This window comes from Labrus mixtus, chromosome 7, assembly GCF_963584025.1.
Source record: "Labrus mixtus chromosome 7, fLabMix1.1, whole genome shotgun sequence".
Classification (NCBI taxonomy): domain Eukaryota; kingdom Metazoa; phylum Chordata; class Actinopteri; order Labriformes; family Labridae; genus Labrus; species Labrus mixtus.
Window position 1 is genome coordinate 13,273,818 of NC_083618.1, and position 26,270 is coordinate 13,300,087.

The 26,270-nt window shown below is 39.7% G+C and overlaps 1 protein-coding gene across 1 annotated transcript in view; it reads right to left on the reverse strand.

Moving 5' to 3' along the window:
* Window positions 1–25,907, reverse strand: part of foxj3 (forkhead box J3) — a 78,560-nt gene extending 52,653 nt beyond the window's left edge. The window contains exon 1 of the mRNA XM_061043088.1: window positions 25,634–25,907. The gene's annotated coding sequence lies outside the window, so the exon portion shown is untranslated. The remainder of the gene's footprint in view (window positions 1–25,633) is intronic.
* Window positions 25,908–26,270: the final 363 nt, after the last annotated feature.

Consider the following 26,270-nt stretch of genomic DNA (forward strand, 5'->3'; position numbering starts at 1 on the left):
ATGTAAACATATCTGACAAAACAAATGTTTGTAATTAGCTCTTAAGCATTTCCAAAGAAACACTGGGTTGTTCCAAAGCACTGAATATGTTTTTCGTGCATTTTATGGTACAGTTTGAAAATCATCTTGTAATGATCTGACACCTGCTGAGGCCGGTAAATCCATCTTTGTAAACATGCTTAATTTGCCTTTTATCAAAATGACTGTATAGTTTATATTGTTGACATTATTGGAAATCTCTGCTGTTCTGTTTTGAAGCAATGAGATAAAGCACATGAAAATCAATGTGAAAAAACACATTACTTCTTACCCAAGACAAAGATATATAGTCACTTGAAACTTTGAAACGCCCATTCTACAATCAATCAGAGCTGCATATTAAAACTGTAAATAAACTCTAAAAGAAAATAGATCTATGAATACTTAAAATAAATAATTTCAAACTATTGGTTTCAAGATCCGAGATAAACTATGAACAAAATAGCCAAAAAACAAAATAAGTCTACTTAACTCTTCTCAAATGCAACCTTCAGCCTAATGGCTAAAATATGACACCAACGTAGGGAATAGCACTAGGGATGGGCATTTATAGTAATCTGAATACATGGTTTTTGGCACTATCTTATGAACTAGCACTCGCTAATTATATATTTTTTAACTGTAAAAGAACATCGGACACGGACCTCCTGCCTCGCTAAGTTTACTGCAGTGTGTCACTCATCAGTGATGTGTGTCTGTAGGACAGCTGTCTTCAAATCCCAGTTCTGAATGCAATGACAAGTGATGGTAACATATGACTCTGTGGTAAGAGCTGTCCATGAGCCTGTAGTAACAGTCACTTTGCTGTTCTGCACAATTCGGCTGCTCTTTCCTCATACACTTTTCCTCTCTTATAGCTCGAGACTATGACAAATGACAAATCAGCTCATGAAAGCTTTCTCCTTCCACAAAACTTAATGGGGGCATATCTGCAGTCACCATTTTAGTTGTATAGTAAATAGTTAAGCTGGACATAAGGCTAATCTTCTTTGCTCTGGTTTAATCACAACAAAGTGTGCTAACAGGGCTAACAAATGATGTGATTTGAGACTGCCTGTTGTCTGACTCAGCTGGTTTCTCTTTGTGCTTTAAGCACACAAGGTCATTGTGGTTAAACATTGAACTAGAATTTCTATGATATGCAAGTTGAAAGCTACATATCTTGCACTACATCATCGTCTTTTGTTTTGTTTTTTGTTATGTGCGCTCGCCTTTTGACGTAATGTGTCCTTTCACAGTTAGCATAGCTTAGTAAAGCAGTTGTGCCGTAATACCGCTCACTGTGCACATGTGTATGTTGAATAAGCCGAAGCTGTGGCTGGAGGATTATACCTCTGTGTACCCTTTATCATTTTCTTTGTGTATCATTATCTCAGCTAGACCAACTCAGAAAGTGTGGTTACACATGTATCGTAACTAAGTTAAACTATAATAACGCATGTACGGGTGCACCAGTACTGAAACGTTACTTGAATACTAACGTCAACAAGTATTTGTACACATCCCCAGTAGGGAATGGCTAGGTGAAGCAGAAGTAAATCATGTATGCACTCTAAATTTGGGTAGGTTAAACGAGGTTCTATTTAAGTTAGGTTTTTGCTTGTTCTACTGGTTTAAGTCATGGAGAGTTTGGACGGAAAGCAGGATGACTGCAAGCACAAAATAGGTATCAGTGGAAGAGGCATTAAACGTACAGTATTTTCGAGTTATAGCAGATAAAACTGAATATTACAAAAAGAAAATTTGGCTTATAAGAAAATCACGGCATTAAACAGGACCTCTCTTTTCTTCCCTCCATCTTTTGAAGATGAATTGTCATACATTACGCAGGAGGTGCGAGCTGTCTCCTCTGTGGCACTCAAGCGCGACACTCTGCACATTGTTGCGCACAAGAAAGGTGGCCAGTGCTGTCTGATTGGACATAAATACTCTGGCAAGAAGTATCGAATATGGGGGTACAAGCAGAGGTGAGGTCCCCCCATCCAAGCGTAGCGGCAGCGGGCTATAGAGGAAGGAGACGCGCGCACTATGGAGAGGAGAGCACGAGCTGGGGGAGGGATGTGCAGCCCGAGAAAAAGGAAATCCCCAGTTTAAAATATAATGTTTCGAAGTGAGGGAAATAGGAAGAAATAAATGTCAATGTTGAAATTCTTTAGAATGCAGAGGCTGTGAATGTTAAATTTTGTTGGCTATACATAGGTAACAATATAGTTTAATCATGCTGTTTCCTGCTGTCATTCCAAATATATTAACATGCTTGGGGAATAACGCGATCTGTATGCCTTCTTTGATTGTGCCTATGTCTCCTCCTAACTTCAATAACAGCAGCCTGTTGTGCGTAACACTGGCCTCCTGGGTTAGCACGTTCTTCAAAGGTTTTAAATACAGACACCGTCACAATCACCGCAATTTTTGCCAGGCTTGGTAAATCGCAATGCGTGTACTAACTTAACTTCTTTGCATTTTCTCCTCCCAGTATTTTGCACGCTAGGGCAGAATCGTCCCATATTGCATATTCATTAAGGCAAACGTACTAAATGGACAATGCGTGTTGTTTTGCTCATATGAAAGACGCAATCCTCACTGCGCACCGTTAGTAGATCAGATAGCACATTTTTTGCTGGTGGTATCAAGTTTGCACACGTTTTAAGACACGCAAATCTTTAGTAAATCTGGCCCTAAATCCAAGTCTTCTCCTTTAAAAGAAAATCCCGAGAACAATAATGAGGCAGTGTGTTCCCATTAGGGAGTTGTTTTTAAGGCCTGGCATGACACCCCAAAGAAAATGTTAGTAAAGGATAGGAAGCCTAAGTGAAGCAGACAGAGTGTACACTTAATGCTTGCATCTGCCATTCCTGTTTTATAATGTAGGGTCATAAACCTGAAAAATTAATTTGTACTGTTTGCCTGACTGAATACCAGCCTCCGCTTACCTGAGTGTGTACAAGACCAGAATATGAAAGTTTAAAAAGGCAAAAAAAGGATCACATCAGATGTAGTGCATAAACAAAACTTGAAAGCCGAAGTCTGACTTCTCCTCAAGGTTACTGTACTTTAATATTTTGGGGAATTGCAAATATTGTCTACCTTTTCAAGAGATTGATAAGAAGAAAGATAGAAATATTTCATCCTTTAAAAGGGCACATGCACAGAGAATGGATTGTTGCCACTGATGCACCATTGTGCATGACTTTAAATCTCGTACAGCTCCATCTCAAGGTCTGATTTTAAAAAAATGAGTTGATGCTCTAATAGAACATCAAAAGTTGATATTCTTTTAAGAATGATACAAGCTTTCCTAGCATGGCAAGACCTTTATGGCTACAATCACTGATGGCACCATCACTGGAAAGTCTGGGCGTGACACTGATAATAATGGTGCTTTAGTTACTTACAACTTGGGGAAGAAGCTTATAATTTTTTACTGTAACCGTGGCTATTATTATTAATAATAATAATAATAATAATAAAACATTTTATTTATAAGGCACTTTACATTTAAAATCTCAAAGTGCTAAGTGCTAATAGCACTGGTGTCATTCGACTTTTTTTTTACATTGAGTCTCATATACATAGAAAAAGGTTTATTTCAAATAATTCCCAATTTATATACTTCAATTGCTTTCACCATTCACAATCCTCTAGGTGTTTGTTATGGAGCAAGAACCAGGAGGCAATAAGCCTATCTAAACATAAAACTTGACTGGCTCCTGAAAGTTAAAAACCTGACCTCCCGTACGCTCACCAAAACAACAATGTGTCCTCTTTGCACACAAATAGAATGTTTCATTGTAGAAATATAAAGGCACAAGGGTATTTCCCAAAAACTTTGATAGATTCCTTCTAACATTTTTTTTTAGTAAATCCCTGATTTTCCACAACACCCATCTAGAACAACAAAACTGCACTGCAGCGGTATTGCATTATTTAGCAGAGACTTGTACTTATTGCAGTCACTCAACATTGGTCAGAGTCAACTGTGTTCAAAATTACTTCTATCAATTGAAATATTCTCATTTCAATGGTTTAAGTTCCAAACCTATGAACTATTTTAAGGCAGGCTATCTTAGACTGACTACACTCTCAACGCTTTTCAAATCTTAACCGACCAAAGACATAAGGACAGTCTCAACTGATTTTTAAGAATAAAATCATGCGAAGGCACACACTAGATGATTGACCATCATTGAGACAAAAAATGAAGAAAGTCTGAAAATCTAAAAGACACTGTGACTGGCAGTGAGTCTGCTTTCTTTCCATTTAGCTGTGAAATGATAGATATATACTGCTCTATGACATTGTCTAAATTATAGACAAGTAAATACATATCTTATTGTATACAATAACATATCAAGTTAAACTTGTATGGCCTCTTTAACCATGTTTTGTTTTGACACTTTTGACTAAATGTCGACTTTGCTTAGTACAGTTCAGTGCTCAGTTCAGTTTATGTTCACTGCCATGTTTGTGAGCTATAAAAGTACCCAACATCCGTTTGGTGATGCTTCCCATTCAATTTGCTATTGTGAGAATTCCGTCGGAGGCAGCCCGATCTGTAATTGTCTAGTGTATAGCCACCCTTAGTTATAAAGCATGCCGCAGGTAAATCTCTTAGGGGTTGATTTGATTAAAGATCTTTAAGATAGTTTTGTGTTACACTTCAAATATAAATGGGACCAATATTATGATTTGTAGCCATCTATTCATTTCCACTCGCTGATACTAATTAGGATAAAATGGCAATGTCAAATGGCATTTATCAAATAAATGGAAATCTGTGTAGAGCATTTGTATTTTGACCCCAATTTCTTATGTAGCTTGTTATGGAGGGAGTGTGTCCTTTTCTCCAAGCTACCTATAAATGGCACACTTGTTCTCAAAAATACAAAATCTAATTTTTATTATTATATAACACACTCTAACAAGACTAGCCTATTTTACTTTGTACCTGGAACACCTATCTGCCTACCTAGAACAACTTCCGTTCAAAAGCCTCCGCATTACTGTCATCGTTTCCTCTCTGAGAAAAGAGTAGGCTATTCAGCTCACATTCACACTCCCACTTGCAGACACACGACTGTTTATAGGTACCAGACCAGTGCTCTCCTGCACTTATCTGCAATTTCCGCGATTAATCCCCTTTTACAGAAGTCATGCATCCATCACGGGTAACACTCCAACAGCATGTGCCTGCTCAGCTACACAGAAACACAATCATTAAGAACTGTGATGGCTGTATGCTACCTCTGAACTGAAGACGTGGTGTATTCTGAATGAAAAACAATGTTACTGGTATTTAAACAGATTATGAATATTTACACAACTGACTGTTACATGATGCCCAGACTTTAATGTGTGTGGATAGAGGAGAAAAGAGAGAGAGACAGAGCGAGAGAGGGAGAGAGAGAGCGAGAGGGAGACAGACAGAGAGATAGAGAGAGACAGAGAGACATGGAGAGAGAGAGAGCACTCTAATTATGACAAGAATCTTCCTGTAGTGTGATGGTAACTTGGCAAAAAAGGAGGGGAATCGCTAAGCGTGCTCCCTCTGTTATGCCTGAAGATTTGGCACATGCACTCACAACAACAACAGTGATGTAACCTGGTAACAAGCCTTTGGCATCTTTACTCTCGACCGAAACCTTGGTCATACCTTCCATATCAACAGCTTTACATCCAGCGTGGGAGAAGCCCTTGTTTTCGTAGAGATTGCAATGGGGATAAACAGGGAGGGGTGGGAACTCAGCTCACCTGCCCTTCAGTCAAAATGAGACTCCTCACTTCTTCCAGCCCTGGAGGCAAAGGACTTCAGGAGTTATTTTTGAGATCTCTAAAAATAAAATAACAATGTGTCTAAGTATTCTGAGCGCACGTGAGCTCAATACTAATGCAGGAAACCGCCATAAGCCTCATCTTCATTAAAAAACACAAGTAGGTAACGGCAATGCCAAGGCAACAGCTTTTAATGTCATTCTTCTTTCTCAATTAAAGGCTTAATGGTTCAGCTGAATCCACCCCCAGGAAGAAAGCATTAATAGCCTGGTCCTTACTTGCATTTTTAGGATGTGTCAATTATCGCTTCAGCGCTCACGCGGCTGAGCACATTGTTCAGCCTTTTTGAGCCAACAGCTGAGCCGTGTGCCAATCGGGGCCTCCCTGCTTCTAATAAGATGTGCAAGAGTGTCAGTGTTATAGGGCTATGTTGTGTTAAAGTTGGCTTTTAAGATGCAGGCAAGCAGACCTCTCTGCTGTGCTCTTAAAAAAGAAAAATGGTATACATGCTCTTTCTGTTCCCCTACCCCCTTGATCCCACTTCGCCTGTGGTTGAGCAAATCAAGACCATAATTATTCTGCCAATCAATCAGGAGCACAAATGTGGCTGTGGGGCAGTTAAACGCTGAGCAGAGAGAGCTGTCAACAAAGCAAAAGCTAAACCCTGAATTCCTTAAAGCTCACTGAACCTTAAAACGGCAAGAGAGACACCTCTGTCTTATTAGTCAGTGTCAAACTAAAGTGAGGTCCAATAAGAGAGTGGTAAAGAAAAAAAGCATCCAGCTGCTTTAGATACACAGACAGACAGACAGGCAGGCTGAGGGACAGAGGATCAGAGCAGTGTAAGATGTGGGAGTTGGCTGTGGATCAACTGAGTCGCTTCAGGCAGTCTGGAGAGGCCACAAAGAAAGCAATGTGGTTTGTGACCCCTTGAATGCAGCCACACAAACCAAGAGAGAGAGAGATTTGAATGGATGGAGCAGTGTTTAATATTAGAGTTATTAGAGGGATACTATCAGCAGCCAGACACTTTCCATGTTAATGTGGGTTTTGTGGGCTAGATGTATACTCAGATTTAAGGACACAAAGATGTCTGGGCAAATTGAAGGGTGCAAACACAAGCACAAGGCCCTCAGCTCATTGCACAATCTGCAGGTCGGTACAAAAAAAAAGTGCTAGATTCCAGTAATTGAATAAGCCTTTCCAGTGAATCAGAGCTGTGATCAGGGGGTGAGATGTCTCTCCGTCCCTAACAGCCTGCCTGGGAGGTGGCCTTTGTTTTGGAGGTGGCAGGGGTGCCCTGACACCAACCATGCGAACCCAATTACCCCGCTCCCACGGCCTGGGGGCCCGCATTAACACACTCCCCCTGGGAGATTGACTCCATGCCAGCCCTCACAGCCTGCAAGATTCTTCTGCTGAATCACAACCAGACCAAACCATGCTGGCAGGCTGAGCGTTTTGGTTGCAATCTTGAGGGCCTATATCCTCTCTAGCATATGCATTTTCTAGATCAAGTTCAACATTGATGTTAAGTATTGAGCCTGTCTCTGGTGAGCTTGTCCAATTGCTTGTAATATACAAGCTTGCATCATCTCTAAAACAAAGATTGCGGGAGCAATGCAGTAATTGCAACAGTAACAGAGTAGAATTTACCTCTTAATGAGTTTAATATTTCAAATGTAGCCATTCACAGAAATAAATTATTTCAACTTTTTAATGGATATATATGTTAATCGTTTAAGTTGCTCTAATTTTTAAACAAATTTGCAAAAAAATGTGAATGTAATGAACATTACAAAGAACACGTAGTCTGGTTTAGCTCTGTCGGTAGAGCATGCTTGCCAGGAAAAGGCATACAGTCCTTGTCGCACTGGACGCAGGTTTGACTCCCAGTCCTGATGCTCATTTCCTCCCCCTCTCTCTCTTCCCATATTTCTTGTCTATCTTCAGTTGTTATCAATGAAATAAAAAGGCAAAAGGCTAAGATTTAAAGGAATTACCTGGATGGGCAATGCATGTTCTGTGAGTGCTACACAGAGCAGGAATCAGGTCATGAATTTAAAATTTAGACAGTGAAGCTCTGAAGCCTGAGCTCAGAGAAGAAGCCGTTACACATCGGTTACACTTCGACAAAACGTACTATTTCAAATGCAGAAAGGACACAGTCAAAACAAATTTAAACAATGTTGAAATAAGTAGAGGTGTGGTAGATTTGTTGGATGTTCTACTCACGTAAAGCCTAAATATCTTCTTCATTTAGGATGGCAATAGAGCTGGAGTTATAATTAAAACCATTTTGCTTTTTAATCAATATTCAATCTCTCAGAAATAATTAACAGCATATTAAAGAGTTTACTGCCTGACAGAGCTGGATGCCGCTACATCATTAAGCTGTTGAAGCGCTGCTCTTTGACTCCTCACTTCACTGGTGTACTGCATCTCTGTGCATGCGCCTTAAAATGCTGCAGGAGTCGTACACTGTACCTGCAGATAATAACACAGCCCAGTGATAACATGCAGGGTGTATACTTTCCCACTTTCTCTGAGACATGGCTTTTAATGTAATTCATAAACAACTGCAGCTACATGAGTGCACATGTTTGTGACAAATATAAGGCTTATAATGGTGTACTGAATGCAAACGCTTCACAGGAACTGGCAGCAATTTATGATCAAGGTTTCAAAACTGCTAAGGGGTGGCCACCTGCCATAAATCCATGCCCTTTCCCTAGAGTGATAATGTAGCTTGGATGGGAAGTTGCACAACAACACAGAACAAATAAGAGGGATTAAAGTCACAATTCAATTGTTTTGTGTTTTCTATGTACTCTGTCTTCTGCTTTACTAAGACATCAGTGACACGTGTAAAAGATAAGAACTCCTGAGTTGTTGTGATGAAAATACAGTACACGAAATGTATCAGATACCGCATAAAATGCTCTATTGGCCATTAGTAATTCCACCAGTCAATCAATGCAGTAATCTGATAACATAATTTATTAGCCCCCTTCACAAAATTGACTTATATCTTCTTCTAAGAAACAGTGACCTACACAGCATTCATAAATATATGGCTGCCATAAGCAACCAATGATTACATTTTAGAGCATACAAAAAGACAGATTTCAGGTTAATTATCATGTCACAATAACACAAAGCAACAGTGCTAGCTTTAAATTTAACTTGAGTGAAAGCTAGTATGTCAGCAAATAGTGCATTCGCATCCAAGATTTTCAAGTGGAATTTTATAATTTAAAGTTAAGATCATCAAAGCAGAAAGGAAAGGAAAGCAAACACTTTGGTGTCAACAAATTATTTTGTGTACTGAATCAGGCCTTACAACTAGGGAACCAATAATATATCATCCATTTCAAGTAATTGGTATGCAATGGTATAATAATTAAAAAGATTTATATTGTTGCACTGGTATTTCAGGGGTTCTTTGTATCCTTGAATACTCTTCTTCTACTTCAACCAAAAATGCTTCATGGAAAACAGGAAATGATATTGTAAATAGTAGTTACAATTGTTCACAATTATATGAATACCATCACAATCTGCATAATTATGTATATACTAAAGCAAAGCAAGCCGGTCTATCATTTACTCGATTAATAATCACAACAAACCTGAAGATACGTGCTGAAATTGTTTACTACAAAAACAGTCAAAGCTGGTGTAGCAGGATACAGTATAAAGCCCTCAAATCAGCCTTTGAATTCAAACCAGCACCCGTCTTGTGTCACCAGGAATTGTCTGTGTTTATACAAGCGTAAATTCCTTGGGCATCCTCCAACTGACTTCCATGGTAATTTCAGGGCAAAGTGTTTTTCGTCTACTGCTGATTAAGAAGAGGGAAGTAGAGTAAAACATGAGACAGAGGCTACGTACAACGATGTATGTATGACACGCCCAGGAGTTTGTTTTTCATGTGGAACGAACAGCTGTCGGTGTCAGTACCTGTTCTTTTCAGCCTACTCCGTTGCCCTTTCCAGATAATTTCAATTAATTTGGTTTCCTGGAGACAATGTTGCTGTTTATCTGGGTTTGAATGAAGGGGGGGTGAGGTAGCAGTAGTCATTGTTGGTTTAAGCTCTGCAGTCAAAATACCTCTTGACGAAAAAAGGTTTCATCAGTGTGTGGTTACTGCCTTACAAGAGCTACAATAGGTCATTACAAAACCTGAGGATTTACCACAATAAATACCAGACACGTGAGTTAGGCCCAGAGTCAAAACATTTTGGCTTCATGTTGTTACCTGACCAGATTAAACTGCAGATTATTAGTTATAGGTGAAAAAAATTTAAGATCTAAAATATTGTTTTTGCTTAATTTCTTTAATCAATCCTATTCCTTGAGCCAAAAGGCAGTATCCAAATTCATTTTTTTCAATTGCTGTAGTCTAGAAAAGAGCTTCAAATTCTCATATGTAAGGCAGGAGCTCTGAACACAGAGTTTGACATTTTCTCTTAAAAAATGTAAATGTTAAAACAGTTGCCAATTATTTTTCTGTCAATCAAATACAAGCTGAATCATTTGATTGTTTCAGCTTTAAGTACAGCTGGAGTACAACATGCAAAACGCAATGGACTATCTCCTTGAACATCAATACTCGCTTCAGTCTGAACAAGCAGTGAACAGGCCGCAGTCTGAGAGCAGCAGAAGGAGACACTGCCCTGCTGTTGTGAAATTGGCTGTGGTGTTTCCAATGGGGAACTCTAATTTCAGAGGAGGAAGGTGAGGAAGCTGTGTGGGCATATTACATTTTATTCTGTACCCGAATATTAGATTGGGTATTATGGGTAAACAGCTCATTCCAAACTTGTGAAAATAAACTGTTGTCATGTGTTTTGATTTGGGCTGCAATCTCCCTAGGTCACTTCTGCAATTACCTTTTTAGTCCAGCAAAAAGTCCAAAACGCAAAGATTATCAGTTAAACAAAGAAAAACCAAAACAATTGATTTAAGAAAATAACGTATAACCGCTCTACACAATCCTTGCAATCTGACATATTTTCACTTGCAGTTCTTTTTAACCTCATTGACTTTTTAAGGCACTCAGGCATTTTATCTGCACATCAACTGCAGGAACCACCAGCTTCCTGAGCTCCCCTAAGACTAAGGCTCACATGGTACTACTTTCTTCAAGAGGTCAGAAAGCAATCAGCATGGACTGTGACGTTTTGGACATGCTTTCTCAGTTAAGCAGAGCCTGTACTACTACTCTGTACATAAACTGTGTACTACATGCATTCAGTTAGTGACAAAGCACTAGTTGGGAAAATGTACTTTAAACAGCAATAGAAAGTAAGGAAAGGAGCAGAAGTCAGAGGAATAAATACACCCTTATTGTAATTTGATAATTATGTGACAGAGAGTGCCTTTCCTTTTTGGGATTTCATCTCTCCATTTCTGCACATGTCCTTTTCACCAGATGTAACAACACTGCAGTACAAGAAAAACAAAACACAGACACACTCTGCAGTCATCTCAGACTGAGCTTTAAAATCCATGATCAGTCTATTTGCCTAATCTTGATGGTTCTTGAAATATGCACTGAAAGATTGTTAGTTGGACCCTTGCTTCTAGACCCTCAAACTGATAGTTTCTATGTTTGTCAAACCAAAAAAACCCACATTACTATGCCCCATGAATGGTTAAAGACCCCATGACATATTGTGGGTCTCATCTAATGTGGAGAGGCTGTTAACCTCCTATCGATCTGCAGACCTCATCAAAAGTCTTGAGTGCTTTACATTATTGGATGGAGACTGAAGCCAAAGCGACCCAGCATTGACTTGGGATTTAATTCTTTATGAGTGAATAAAATCGCATTGGCACAGGCTTTGGACAACCTAGCACAGACTGATGGAGGTTTAGTCTGTGCTAACACTTCACTTCAAAAATCAAAGACTGAGCTCGGCAGGTGAAATACAAATAGACCCACAGCACTGTATTAACCCCTGTCTTCATAAATCATTTTCTTCATTCAAATGAAGCTTTAGACTACTGCTGTGGTCTATTAAACCAGATCTTGTCACTCAAAGTGTTTTGTAGCTATAATGATTTAACAGGCAATGTCTTTTTAGTATATTGTAAATCTACAAACTGCAGAATCAATAACAAGCCTTTAAGGATGTTAAACTTTCAGCAGAATCCTTACAAAAGCCTCATTACATTTGCTAACACGATGATGACTTTGTACTTTGTTTTTTGTTTTGTTTTGTTTTTCTCACGCCGTGTCTAGCTGGTGTAAAAGATAAGGCTAATTAACGTGGAACCATTTGCATCTTTACCTCAATGTTTCCACAGCGAAGGGAGCAGCCACAGCGGGCTAATGAATGTTTGATTTGAGAGGGATGACTTCCTGTCACTTCCAACGCTCCTGACATAACCCTCTCCTAAACCCCTAAATTCCCCTGCTTTGCTATCTGGCACGACTGTCTGCGTCGCACCTTTTTCCTCCACCTTCCCTTTCTCCACTTTAAATTCCTGAGTTCATCCCCCTTTTCTCGCCCCCCACCCACCACCACCACAACCACACAGGCTGCGCTCATTACAGCGGATTTGCATGTCTGCTCCAGAGCAGTATGAGAGGAGATGAAACAGAACTCCCAGTGGCTGCATCTGCAGAGCTTCACTCATCTGACAGAAAGAGCTCCACCTTGGGCCCCAGACACAGCCAGCAAACAAATGCAAGCTTCTTAAACAGGCCATACACACACAGAGACACACACACATAAACCTACTCACACACACATATACTCCCACAGAAAGAATATACACTGCACACTATTCAGTTTAAATATATCTATATGCAGGAAATAAATTGAAAAACAGAGGTCTACCTTGCAGCACATTGCTCCCCTGCCTGCATATTAACCAAGTCCAAATCAAGTCTGTTCAGTCGAGGAGAGTTATGTTACTGTGCCATCAGTTTCCATTCACACAGACAGATCACACGCCTAATGACAGATGACCATATTTTTTTAATTCTTAATGGCATCCCATATTTTAAGCCTCTTCAGACAGCTATGGCCAAAAATCCAAGAGCAGTGAGCACATTCTATTATAATCGCACTATGACTAAACTCTTAATCCATTCCAACAAAACCTGTCCTATAATTTCATGTTAAATACTTGAAAGCCTTTTTCCTTCTGGGATATTGTTACTGTAGAAAATCAGTGCTTAAATGGGTTGACCTATAAGTAGATTAACAGTACATCTATTGATACTTCCTTTTATTAAAGTGATGTCATGAATCATGATAATTAGTCATTCATGAAGCTTATTTCGGTTTCCTCTTTACAAATCTGTACATTTACAGTATACAGGAATTAAAAGATAATATAATGGGTATGGCACATCAATCAATCCTCATTTATATAGCGCCAATTCAAAACAAGTGTTATTTGAGACGCTTTACAAAAGAGCAGGTTAAGGACTGCACACTCATGGCCAGAAGGAACAGATGTATACACAGTAAAACTGACACTTTTTAAAAAGTTGTATTTATTTATAGGTTTGTTATGCCTTGTGTTGTGAGGCAGGACAGTGGATAGAGTTGTAAATCAGGTAGATAGAGCAAGTGGGGTTCGACATGTGGCAAAGGAGGCACAGGTCCTATTCGAACCCGGGCTGCTCTCTTTACGAGGACTGTAGCCCCTGTACATGGTCACTAGGTCACTGGTGCCCCAAACTGACACAATTTTGAAAGTTGTAATTTAATTTGATCAGATGGAGTTCATTTTAATCTTTACCTTTATTTCTGGTCTAAATTAAAAAAGTTGCATTGATCCACATGAATGTGAAGATTTGAAGCACATTTGTGTTATTACTACATTCTGTTTCACAAGTCCAAAATTTACCATGAATACCAAATAGTTTGTCAGCATCTTGGTCAGCAGTGAGTAATTGCCATGACTAAAATAAAAGTGATGAAACCACACAAAAAGGGGGGGTGGTGTTTTTGGTTTATGGTCCACTTCAAATGATTTGCTTGTGTTCATGATTACTCTCTCAGTGAAAGCAAAGCCTCATATGCCATGTGGTATGAGTCACTGTGAACAGGAAAGGCAGAAATGTATGTAGCGAACAAGCTCCTGCCCTGTATTGTTCCACACTCATCAAGGACCTCACTTTAGTAAAACTGCCCAAAATCTTAATGACCTTTCAGAAATGTAATGTTTGATAACATATTCCATCCTTCCTATTTGCATATCGTCTATTAATGTAAACTAGCAAAAATATGTGTGTAACAGTTTAAAATGCATCACATTTTCATGGAAAATCCTCCTCAACCCTCTCTGACTCAAAAGTCTGAGTGCCCTCTAAGCAGAAAAAAAGTGAAACTTGGAAATAATAAAAAAAAAAAAAAGACTTTCATATCCATTTTCTACAGAAAGTTGCGTAAGGTATTTAAACACATCTGAAATATATTTTTAAAAAATTGAAAATTATCTTTAAGACAATCCTCTGACAAAAAAAACTCTCAACAAGCAAGGCATCAACAAAGGAGCATGTCTATTTTTGGAAATGGGTGAGATAACTGAAACCACAATCTGTTGTGTGGGGAAAAATGCCCTCAAAATGTGTTCACTGCCATTCATTAGTTACCATTAGTAAAGTCAGTGTGTTAAACTTTCAACGTGTCTGCAATTATCATGCAAGTATCAGTTGGTGGTTGTGTGTGAAATCAATCAGAAACTTAACATTAGTAACCTTACAGCCTGTTGTAGTCTGTAGCTGTAAATTTAGCCAAACAAACTCAGTTACAGAGCACTGTGTTTGATCCAAAATCTGAAGATATGGTCCCTTTTGGTACGACTCAGACAATACGAGCTGCAGAAGAAGCCAATGCAGACACACAAATCCTCTAAATGAACGCTGCACGTGTTACATGTAATTACAATTGTCAAAGCTAATATGTGAAAACATGTAATCTACTTTTTTTTAGTTGGGGTGGTAACAAATGCAGTTATTGAAATGATGCATCTTTTTATATTACAGACTGTTGTACTCAGATTTTTCAAGCACTTTTTAAATAAAAAGGGAGTGTTTATCGAACTGCTTGTTTTATCATTATTGGAATTTAACAATGTGTATACATAGTAAAGAAAATAGAGGATAAGATGCATGGAGAAGCTTTTTGATTTGTTGAGCTGTTAAAATGCAGTTTGAGTCATAGCTAGCTGAGGAGTAGATACATTAAAAATAGATTTATTTTGGCTGATCTGGAAAACCACTTGATTTGTGACTAAAAAAAGCTGTGATCCATATCCATATCTGAATCAAGAGATTTGTAAACTGTTGCACTGCCAATCTGAACTAGAAAGGTTTTTTTTTTTTGCAATGGTTGCAGTGTCTCTAAATGAAGGTGGTGACAGTCGTGGTTAGGACGGTGTTGACGTCAAAAGAAACCTGCTGTAACCACAACATATAGCCTGTCTACAACCAAACATGAAAAAACCTAGAACTCAAAAGGAACCAAACACGTCATTCCTTTTTTTTTAGTTCTGAAATGTTACAAACTACAGAAGTATTTATCAAAGCCATTGTTCCTGATGAATAACACGGCATAACCCTTTTGTATGACTATAAGATTATAATTCAAAATTTTTAGCGGTTTAGAAAGTAATAAATCCAAGAAGTAATTAGGTTTTATGGAGATCAACTCCTTGAACCCTCAGAGTTTTTAACATTACACCAACATCAGGTTGGAACCAACTGTAATTAATCAAGCAGGTAACCACAGTGATTTTTAGAGCTAAAAATACACAGAAAAGGTGAGAAACATTAAATTACTTGATCACGTCAGGAGGATGCGACTATAGGGCGAGTGCCACTAAACATTTCAATCCAAATAACTCTCTTATAATGCAATAAAGATCAACAGTGCCACAAACTGCATCCTCAAAAATGATCACAAGATTAAATCAACAGCTCTTAAACTGTAAATTAATAACTACTGTTGAGGATGCATTTATTGCAGGACCGTTGTATAACATTTTAATAGAGTGTTCTTAATAAACCGGACACTGAATGCACATTTTCACTATGCGTAAGATATTCTGCTCTCCTGTGTCCATAGTTTCATTAACGATGCACAGCTCAGCACCCTGTATCCTTTAAAAAGACGTCTCCAGAGTTTGAACCCAAATAAAAGATGGTAAAAAAGATGATTGTATTCAGCAGTAAGCAGTATATAGTTTTTTGCTCTTAAACTCACAATCAGCTAATCAGCTTGTGAAATGAAAAGCGATATGAGAAAGTATGTATTAATTAAGTTCGATTCACTTACTCATTTTATTTTATTGTGCAGTACTTAATTCAACCTATTTGATGGCCTAAAGCTGGACACCCAAAAATTAAAATCAGCATTGACCCTTTAATTTGTGTGTAGATGCTGCTAATCACCAGCTTTGAGAATAACTTTTTGCCCACTTCAGATAGCAATGCATTATTTATTTTTATGAAAAAAGAAAGTTGAAGGCTTGAGAATGTTGTTTCTAATTTAATTGTCTAGGCACGCTCAGTAATAAAACTGTTGGATAATCTTTAAGTTGCTTTTATAAATGTAAATAATTGTACTAAATGGGCAGATAATGCTTTCTCATATAGATTGTAGGCAGTGGGCACCTAAATTGAATTAAAATTGCATTGCAACAAAATCTTCTAATTTACATCCCAACAATCAGCAAGTACAAGGACATGGTGTAAAACAGGCTGAGAATAAAAGGAATGCCTTTGGACAGAGAATTTTCATGCTTGCTTTATAAAGACCGCAGCAGATATTCAGTGAAAGCAAAAGGTTTAATAAAACAAAAGAAGAAATGGGAATGCCGTTGTGGCGGTCAAAGTGGCTAACCACTGGGACCTCCAAAAAAAGAAGTCAAAATGTGACAAAATTCATTGGAGAACAGACAAGATAAAAGGAAAATAAAGAGGTTTGGAAAAAAAGCAAGCCATTTGGATAGGGATTATCAGGAATAAACCCAAGCAGCAATCAGCATTAACCAAAGACTTAATAATTTGTGCCTCACCAATTATAGTCACTTTTGTCAGAACATAATTTTGACTTTCTTTGACTGGACTCATACAAAAGGACAGAAACTACGTTTGCAGACAGCCTGCAGTGCTGCGATTTGAGTGTGGCTGGGCTGTAAAGCACACACATTAAGTCATTAAAGTTCCCATACTCACAGTGGCTCTGCCAACCCCCCACTGTACACACCAGTAACCCCCCAGCACCAAGCCTTTCAGACCAAACGCTGCTCTGCCTTCTGCATCTTAATAAGAGGAGGGAAACTAGAAGGGAAGTGAAGGCATGGCAGTCTTTTAGAGGAAGCCGAATAAATGACTGAACACATACCCTGGGGCGGGCATGCCGGGGGGTTTCCAGGAGGTCGGGAACAAGCAGGGCCAATCGTGTCAAGACGAAGGCGGCAGACTAAAACAAAACTGACATATCAAAGAAGCCAAGCTTTGTAGAAGGGAATAGAGCAGCCGATACATCGCATTCAACCGCACAGCCTGTTTCTGCTTCAATGAGAGACAACATGACCAAAAAAATTACAATTAACAATTAAAGTAGAAATTTCATCGACTGCAGAGCGGCATCTTTTTCCAATCAGAAAACAGCTGAAACCATCAAAACATCTGAGCGATCCTGGGACCATTGATTCTATCCTTGTTTTCATTTAGAAAGGTAGACAAACTGTAAACCTGCTTCTGTAGCCATTCTTTTTTTTTTTATCTATTGTACTAATCCTTAAAATATTTCAGAGCACTGTTCAAACTTTACCTTGACAGTAGAGCCAAAACTCAATCATTTCCAAAACAAACTGACTAGGCCTTGAGGCAAATTTCACTGATTCCTGCAGATAAATGCTTTGTCTACACGTAGAAACCATAATCTTTGACAACGTGGATAAACTGGGAATGTGAAGCATAAAGCACTCAGATATTGCTGGATTATGAGAGCACTTAAATTAGTTTTATTTTTAAATTGGCATGATGAGAGCCAATGTGTCCTTAAACTTAGTTTACTTGTAATGAGATATCAAAGCTCGACTGTTTATCGTGTATCTTCTTTCCTTATAATAATGAAGGGAATCCTCTGAGGTGGCTGCCATGCTGACACAGCCTTTAGGTGCTTAAATCCAGAAATGAGTGCATTAAGTGCATTTTAATTGACTTATATTTACCCACTGTATTGTCTTGCAAATAAAAAAAAAGTCTTCTGGCACTCCTTGAAGACTTTAAAAGTAGGTCACTCAGTCTCCTGTGAGTCATAGCTTTTGGCAGGGGACCAAGCGGGGTAGGTATTGGAGAGACAGAGCTCGTGCTGAAAGGGCCAAATAATACACTGATACAATTTCATCATATTTATGAAGATAATAATCAAGTTTGCTTACAGCTTTGTACATTTTGTAGTACAATGTGATATTAAGTCTAATTAGATGTAGAAGTTTAGGGAATTAAAAGAAGATAACTTGAGTGTTACACAGTTAACAGTATCATAAATTTAAACACACAATTGCAGGCCTCCTGAGGAAAATTTAAGCTTAAAGTGCATGCAAACTCCTCTGCAGTCATTTCATCCAACATATATCCTTTTAATACAGTGGGCAGATTTCCAACATTGCAGGTGCAGTCTAGTTTCTATACAGAGATGAGGCCCCGGGCTCTCTTCCCAGGGCCACAGCCCCTCGGCAGGGTGGCTGGTTTATCAGGTCAGAGCTGGGCCTGAGATTCCCAAACAGTGACTTTTTGGAGGCGGTGACTCAGCCTGGCACGCGGTCACCTAGAGGACAACCACATTTTGAGCCAGCTCTGATGTGCAAACGTCTCATGACCAAAACATTGAGACTTTCTTAATTACATTGAGCAACTGGCACACACCACGTCCCCTCAGCCGTTGAGCCCCTCCTCCAGCTAACCTCTCCACCCTCTCATTCATTCACCCTGAGGGAGACGCATGCAGGCCAGAGGAAGTATGACTCATCTGAGTAACAAGACGCATTCTTCTGAATTCTCTACAGACCTGTTGTTTGCTAAGTGAAGAGCACAGGAGAGTGTGGCACAGAAAGAGAGAAAGAAAAAAAGTGTGGATTCAGATGAACATAATAATCAAGAGGATAAGTACGTGTGAGAGGAAGAAAAGAGGGATGGGGTGGGAAAAATCGGGCAAGAGTGAGACATCCTTGTGTGGGTTCCCTGGTCCACACACAGATCAACATTTCCTCCAAGTCCACAGAGAGAATCCTTGGCTTCCTTTCGGGGTTTTCTGAATCACAGATGGAGACTCCAAGTACTACATCTAAAGCTAATCCATCAGTTTTCACACAGAGAGAGGAGCGACAAATGACGACAACAGAGAGGATTTGACATGCAATTCTGCTGAGCATGCAAAGCATAATGAGGCATTAGAAAGAAATATGAAGAAAAAGTGTTAAATCATCACACAGACCAACACCACATCTTCACAAACTTGGCACTTTCCTCTAAAGAGCATGAGCCTTACACACCACATCACACAGTCTCCAACCTCTACTTTTATTTATTTATTTCTCATCCTACCTACACTATCATTGTCTGAAACCTCAAAACAAATGAAGGAGAAAACCCAGGTCGGATCAACTGACACTGGCTGTTGACATGTGCTGTGTCTTGTGATCTCATGATAAGTGATTAGTTTCCGGCTAGTATACTGTCAGCATGGGATGATCTTGAGTGATATGGCAGTAAACCACATCCTTAAGACTCCCCTATTTAACTTATTAAGCAAGCTAGGGACTGTGGATTTAATTAAACCTGACCCTCTCTGACTCTCCCTTCTGGGTCTGGAGATTGACATTTAAATATGTGAGAGATTCTGGTCACTACATTACTACCCAGTAAACAATTATCAAATAAGCCTATAAGGGCTAGCATGATTGCAATTTGCATTCAACACTTCCTTTACTACTTGGTGATGAAATACTCTTGATAGGAAATCGTGATAAAGTTTATGTCAATAACAATATTAAGCTTCAGGCCTTTTTAATTTATATGGACAGATGTCCACTTGACTATCATGGAAAATAAATATTTTCAACTGCCAGTAAGTCTGAGATGGGAAAGAAAAAACGATAAGGGGTGGGACAAAATGTCCATTGTCGTCCTGACTCTGTGATACATTCATCAAATCACTGGTGCCAAATATTAATATTTGAAATGACAAAAAAAAGACACCCTAAACAGATTTTCCTGCCAATTTCCCTGACTCCTCATGGTAGCGCTTATGAATTGAATGAGGGTAACGTGAACAGAAGTTAATTAGCCAAAGAAGAAGTTGACAGCGAGATTACCCAAGAAGACAAGGTGACACCAAATTGTGTTGAATATAATAATTTAAAAAATAACATTTTAGGGGCATTTTTGCATTATTCCATGTCAACCAGCCGTCCTGTTTATCTGTAGAAAACAAGGAAGTTGCTTTAAAATTTGAAATTATCCCTCCAAACAGCACTGACCTACCAAGTGAACTTGATTCATTTTGGCTTAGGTTTTGTCCCGACAGTAATAACTACCATGTTATTACATAGCATCCCATTAAATTGACATGAAATACATGTAGCCCCCAGAAGGGAGTTAAAGGTAAGGTTTGAGAATGACTTGTTATCAGATTGTCATGTTCCAATGAGATTTGAGCACAGGAGCTGTTGCCCCCATTTGTCTGATCTGTCATTAAACAGCTTTTTCTGGATACTTATGTGCAGACAGAGCTATGTCGTGTAGCCAGTTGTTGCTGCGAACACTTTTAGTATCACATTTTCCCCGTTCAAAACTGAGACAAGGACCCATCTCTGCTATATTTATACTGTGTCTGGGTATGCTTCCACTTTACCTGGAAGTGAATTTCCTATCCGCCACTTGAGCCACTGTAATGATTAAAACAGATACCAAACGCTCTGAAGAAAGCTCCGCACTTATTACTTAGGCAGTGTCAGCTTAGAGAGCTTCTCTTCCTGCACATAGCTCCAAACTCTCCTAAGAGTGTGAATCATATAAGCATATCAATTGCTTCTACTGAGTTAAGAACAAAAAAGCTTATGAGAAATAGGCTCATACTGTGGGCCTATCAAAACTCAAGGACAAAGCACACAATATGATGAATTATTAAATCCTTCAAGGCACTGAAAAGTCAAGCTAGGCTTATTCTTTGAGGACTTGGTTATTCATCAACGCCTGAATAAGTAAAATCTCAAATGACACAGCGGTGTACATTGCATTAACTCTTATTAACTCCCATTGAATAGAGGGGATTTGTAGGTCCTGATTTTGATTGCAAATTGTGTGCAATACAACCACTGAACACATATTTGACTTTTACAAAAAAAATTATCTTCATGAACTTTATCTGGTTCCTGGATTTGATTTTAAGATTAGATCAAATTTAGAATAGTTTATAATAGACATGACATTAAATGTATTGCTTTCTTGTTACTATAAGGTTAATATGACTCAGAAACCATCGTGCAACACCAGATCCATAACAGTCTGCAAATCTGCACCCCACCCCACCCCACCCTTTTCTCCTACACTTTCGAAACTTAACCAGCAAGCTCTGCTGTGGGTAGTTACAGTAGTCTCCCCTGTAGAGAGAAGAGCCCTGATTACTCATACTGGGGAAATAAATTGCTAACTACTTGCACGGATAAAAACATGTACAGTAACTGAGCAAGTGTGCCCATGATATTAGGCAGCAGAATTAAACACCACATGCCCCCCTCACTGATTCATGTCCACATCCAACTCCAACCCGGGACATGGTACGAGCATATAGGCCTGACAGATTCATCTCAATAGACTAGGAGGAGGTGGGATGTGGAGAACTAGGCAGAGTATTGCTGGATGAATAAAAAATGAAGGTGTAGTGCTTCAGTAAATTTGCTCCCCTCCATCCCGTGAGGAGGGGTGGAGGGGGTGGGGGGGTGGAGAAGAGGCTCGTTTGAAAACTGAACTAGCGCTGCATTCCCACATCCACCCATATCCAGCGAGGGGCTCTTTAAAAATTCATTAATTTACAGCAAAAATAGATTAAAGCACCCAGCTGAGCAAAACCCAAAATTTGGCTCCTGAATAACATTAATGATAAAACATCTCCCTCAAGCTCAAGGGGTTTTGCCTAAAGAAGGAGTGCTGGCTTTTTTTCACCTTACAGCACCTTGAGAATAATTTATTCTCAATCACTAGTTAAAAAAATAGCATTTCTAATTGTCATTTTTAATTATTCCTTTCTTACAGATAAAAAAGAAGCAATGCAAAAAAACATGCATACACTAATTAAATCCATCCAAGGATCTGCCATTCCCATGATGCCATGCCAATGTCATTCCATTCACGATTTGATATCTCAGCTACAGAGACTCAATGACAGCTGCTTCAGGCCCCAAAAAGCGCCTATAACTGCAGTTACAGTAATTGCTCTGGCCAGCACTAAATGAGGTTCACTTAAGTGCAATTATCCCCCTCTGATCTCTCGCATAAAGAGACTTCTTTAACATGGAGAAGTGGGCTCACACAATGTGACTGCAAACAAGATTCAAATTGGAATCAGGGAGGCATTTCCAGCAGATGAATGGCTTCATAGCTCATCTGCATTCTAGTGATGCACAGCATTTCTAATGAAGACTGAGCCAGTCCCTGCTCACCAACACTGCTTCCATGACTGTAAAACTTCACACTAGAAATAAGAAAGAGAAAAGGGAGAATTTATTTTACAAAACTGTATGGTTATTGGGCCTGAGCCGCTCTAGAGGACAGCCTAGCCTGCATGCAGAGTTAACAGCTGTTGAAAAGAAAAAGGAAATCCTGTTTTGGTTGTTTTTTGCATCCAAGGTGAAAAACGTGCTGAAGGACGAGATGATGGGCAATGAAGTGCAGAGAAACTCCAACCAAAAATAACTGAGAGATGAATTGAAACATTTTGGATTCAGACCAAAAAAGAAAAGTCCTCATAGAAATACTAAACAGAGACCTTTGACCAACATCATCACCACTTCACCATGCCAAAAAATATCAGCCGTCCACATGAATAAATTGCCATCTGCCAATCGCATAACACAATAGGTTTTCAGCTTGAGGGGGAAGTTGTGGCAGCCTAATAGGGGTTGCCACAGAGGGTACCTGTTGGGTGCTGTCCAACTAAACAGGGTGAGGAGGAGGAAAAGAAGGAGGAGGAGATGGAGGAGGGGCTGTGATGGGCATTCATGTTGCCACAGGCTCAACTACCACCAGGGGTCTGATAACTGCATCTCACGGACGGCCATTTGAATAATCACTTCAACAAGGGGAGAAATTAAAAAGCCTCTCAGTGAGACAGGGCTAGGCACAGGGCCACATCCTGAATTCAAAATGAGGAGCCTGTGTTCAAATAGTAGAAAACATGTTCGAAATTCAGGCGACGATGTATGCTGGTGTTCTGACCCTTGGCATATTTCAAATTAGGCTCATATCATGTCATTATTCCTTTTAATCTACTCAATTCAACTGTATTACCACCAATCTGAAGTGGATATGAAACACATTATCATTATTTACGGTTACATGTAGTTATTCTATATTCTGTGTTTTATACAGCGGATGATGATGAATTTCTCTCACATTGAAGTTAGATGAAGGTGCTACAGGATACTTAAACACTCACACTGAAAGACCTTGGAGAACTAGGTGTCGTGTTATTAAACCATTAGGCAACAGGCTTTTCAAAGACTGCTGCAGGCAGAAACCACCATTAAAGAGAAGCTGTATCACATCCTCCCATTCACACTTTTAAATGGTTACTGTGTGAATAAACAGATGTGCAATCTTCTCTATACTTTCTTCAGCGCATTCAACAAAACCTTGATGTTGTTTTACAAAAGGAATTAGAAGAAAAGTCAGCTATTTTGCTTAGTGTGATGTGAGGTAAAGTGTTAATATGTACATCTTTAAAAAAACAGAAGAAAACAGGAGCATTTAAATCTTCTTCACGACATCTTTAGTCACAAGCAAATGTGAACAACCATATTGTGTATAAAGTACTGAAATAAGGCAGTTATTTTATCAGCACTTAAAGGAACATTTTTTTTACAATGGGGGACTGTGATTCATTTCTACTCTCGATCTGTAAGGCATGCATCGGCTGCACTCTAGGGCATGTCTTTTACAGCTGGCCAGCAAACAACAGCAAAATGTCACTTCCGCTGTCTATGCCAATTATTCCACAAGTGAATTTCACATAGTCGTTTCAACTACGCAACAGAAAGTACAGTAGAGAGAATAAGCAGAATAGGAATCCATTAAATTAATTTCTAGACAATATGCAAAACAAATCTATTCTTGCTTTGCAGACTTTTATTGATTGACGTCAAAACTTAAACACCATGTGTTTTCTCTGAAACTGCATTCTGGATCCAGACAGTTAGCTGTACAGGCCAGCTATTTAAAGGATGGGTGATTAAGAAGCAAACCAGGTCTGAACTTTGATTGTGGGTGCCGACTAACACTTTGGCATTTTGATAGTTAAACCGAATTTTTTTTTTGTCATAAAATGAACCTTTTTATGCTGAAGACAATAAACTTTCCAATGTGAGAATACGTGATATTCAGATAATAAATTGCATTAAAATATTTCAAATAACAATAGAACTCCATCGGGAAAAAAAAAACTTTCACAAGTTAACAGCGAGGCGAAAAAAAATTAGTTCAGTCATCCATCCTCTAATAAAGGATGTCAGGATAAAGCAAGGGCACTGTTTTGTGTACAGCTGCACGCAAATGCCACAGCTGTTTAGTTTAAAGGCGTTGCTTTAACTTAATCAGAGTCTGTCCTGTGCGATCACCCGCCGACTGGCGAAACATCAAAGCAATGCCCTGAGACATGCTTTGCACACAGAGAGAGAGACAGGACCAAATATTTAACTGCAACCCCGTCTGTGCCACCTTAAGGCAACACACAAGGGTACACCACCACTAGAGGCCATGTTCAGCAGCAGAAAAATTCACCTGAAAGAAACAGGCTTTGCACTTGTTGACTGTCCAGCCACATGACGACCCCTGCTCCTTCAAAATGTAGGTCGACTGGTTTTTAAAAAAAAAAAAAAAAACGAGGATTATTATTTTCTACAGGAATCTATCAGCCGCTCGTGAAACAAACGATTGACAGACGAGAAAACACACTGCAACAGCTGTGAGTCAAATACCATCAGAGCACGCAGGAAAGCCAAATGACACTGGGCTCACACACACACATACACACACACACACTTCATGCTGGACACACACACCGTCTCACATACCAAACAGCAAGCTAACGCTAGCTGTTACAGACCCGGGATAGGTCATAATATCCACCTAATGCGAGTAAAACACGCACACGTCTAGTAGTCCCGGCCCAGGAGAAAAGCGCCGACAACCCTCGGCTAAAGTTAGCTGGCTACCAACACTGGCTAGCTAGCTGTCAAAGTTGCCCTGTCAGTTGTCACCGGTTGCACGGCGGTGCTAGCAGGCTAACGGCGAGAGCTGTCAACTTGAGGAGAGTTACACAGCAACACGGCCGGGGTGTATGTTACAAACACTGACCACAGGGAAACACACACACTGCCTCTCTGGGAAGAAGAAGAAAAAAAATGTGTCCCCGCTGCACGCCCCGCCACAACGACCGGAGAGCCGTGTGTCAGGGCCCTGTTCACCGGGCTCAATCCCCACAACTTCAGTACAGCTCACTTCCCCGTTAAAGTCGTCCATTTCGTGGGCCTCGGTTCAACTTCCATGCCCGCGTAGCTCACTTACTCTGGGTGAAAAGCTGCTGTGACGGTGCCTCCTCTGGTAATCCTGACGGTAGTTTCAGAGTAACAGCCCCCTTCCCTTTTTCCTTTTCAGCTCCTCTTCTTCCAGCTAGCGGGAGGCTCTCCGAGAGTGTCCCGTGTGCTTTTCACGTTTATCGTCCTGTGCAGAAAGCCGCCGTCGCTTCGCCGGTGAGCCTGCGGTGCCGTGGCGTCCCTCTTTCAGCTTCTCTCCGCCTTCTCCCGTTTGCCTTTCTGTCGGCGGCCGAGCCAACATCCGGGACTCTCCCCCCGTTTGGGTTAAGTGCCCGGAACTACTTTCACATAAGACGACGCACATGAAGGATTTTTTTCTCTCTCTCTCTTTCTCTCTCTCTCTCTCTCTCTCTCTCTCTCTTGCTCACCATGCCTGCCGCCACAGAAACTAGAGCGCGGTCAAACGCACAAGCCCACAGTGGAAACAGCACCCACATATGAACTTTCCTGTCAATCAATTGATCCGCTTTAATTATAAAATGTATACAAAAAGTTGGTATCACCTATCGTACAATGTAGAGCATAGCTTAAAAATAATAAACGGCAAACCAGATCACGAAATTAAAGACAAAGGCAATAAGGGCCACATGGGAAACACTGACTGACAA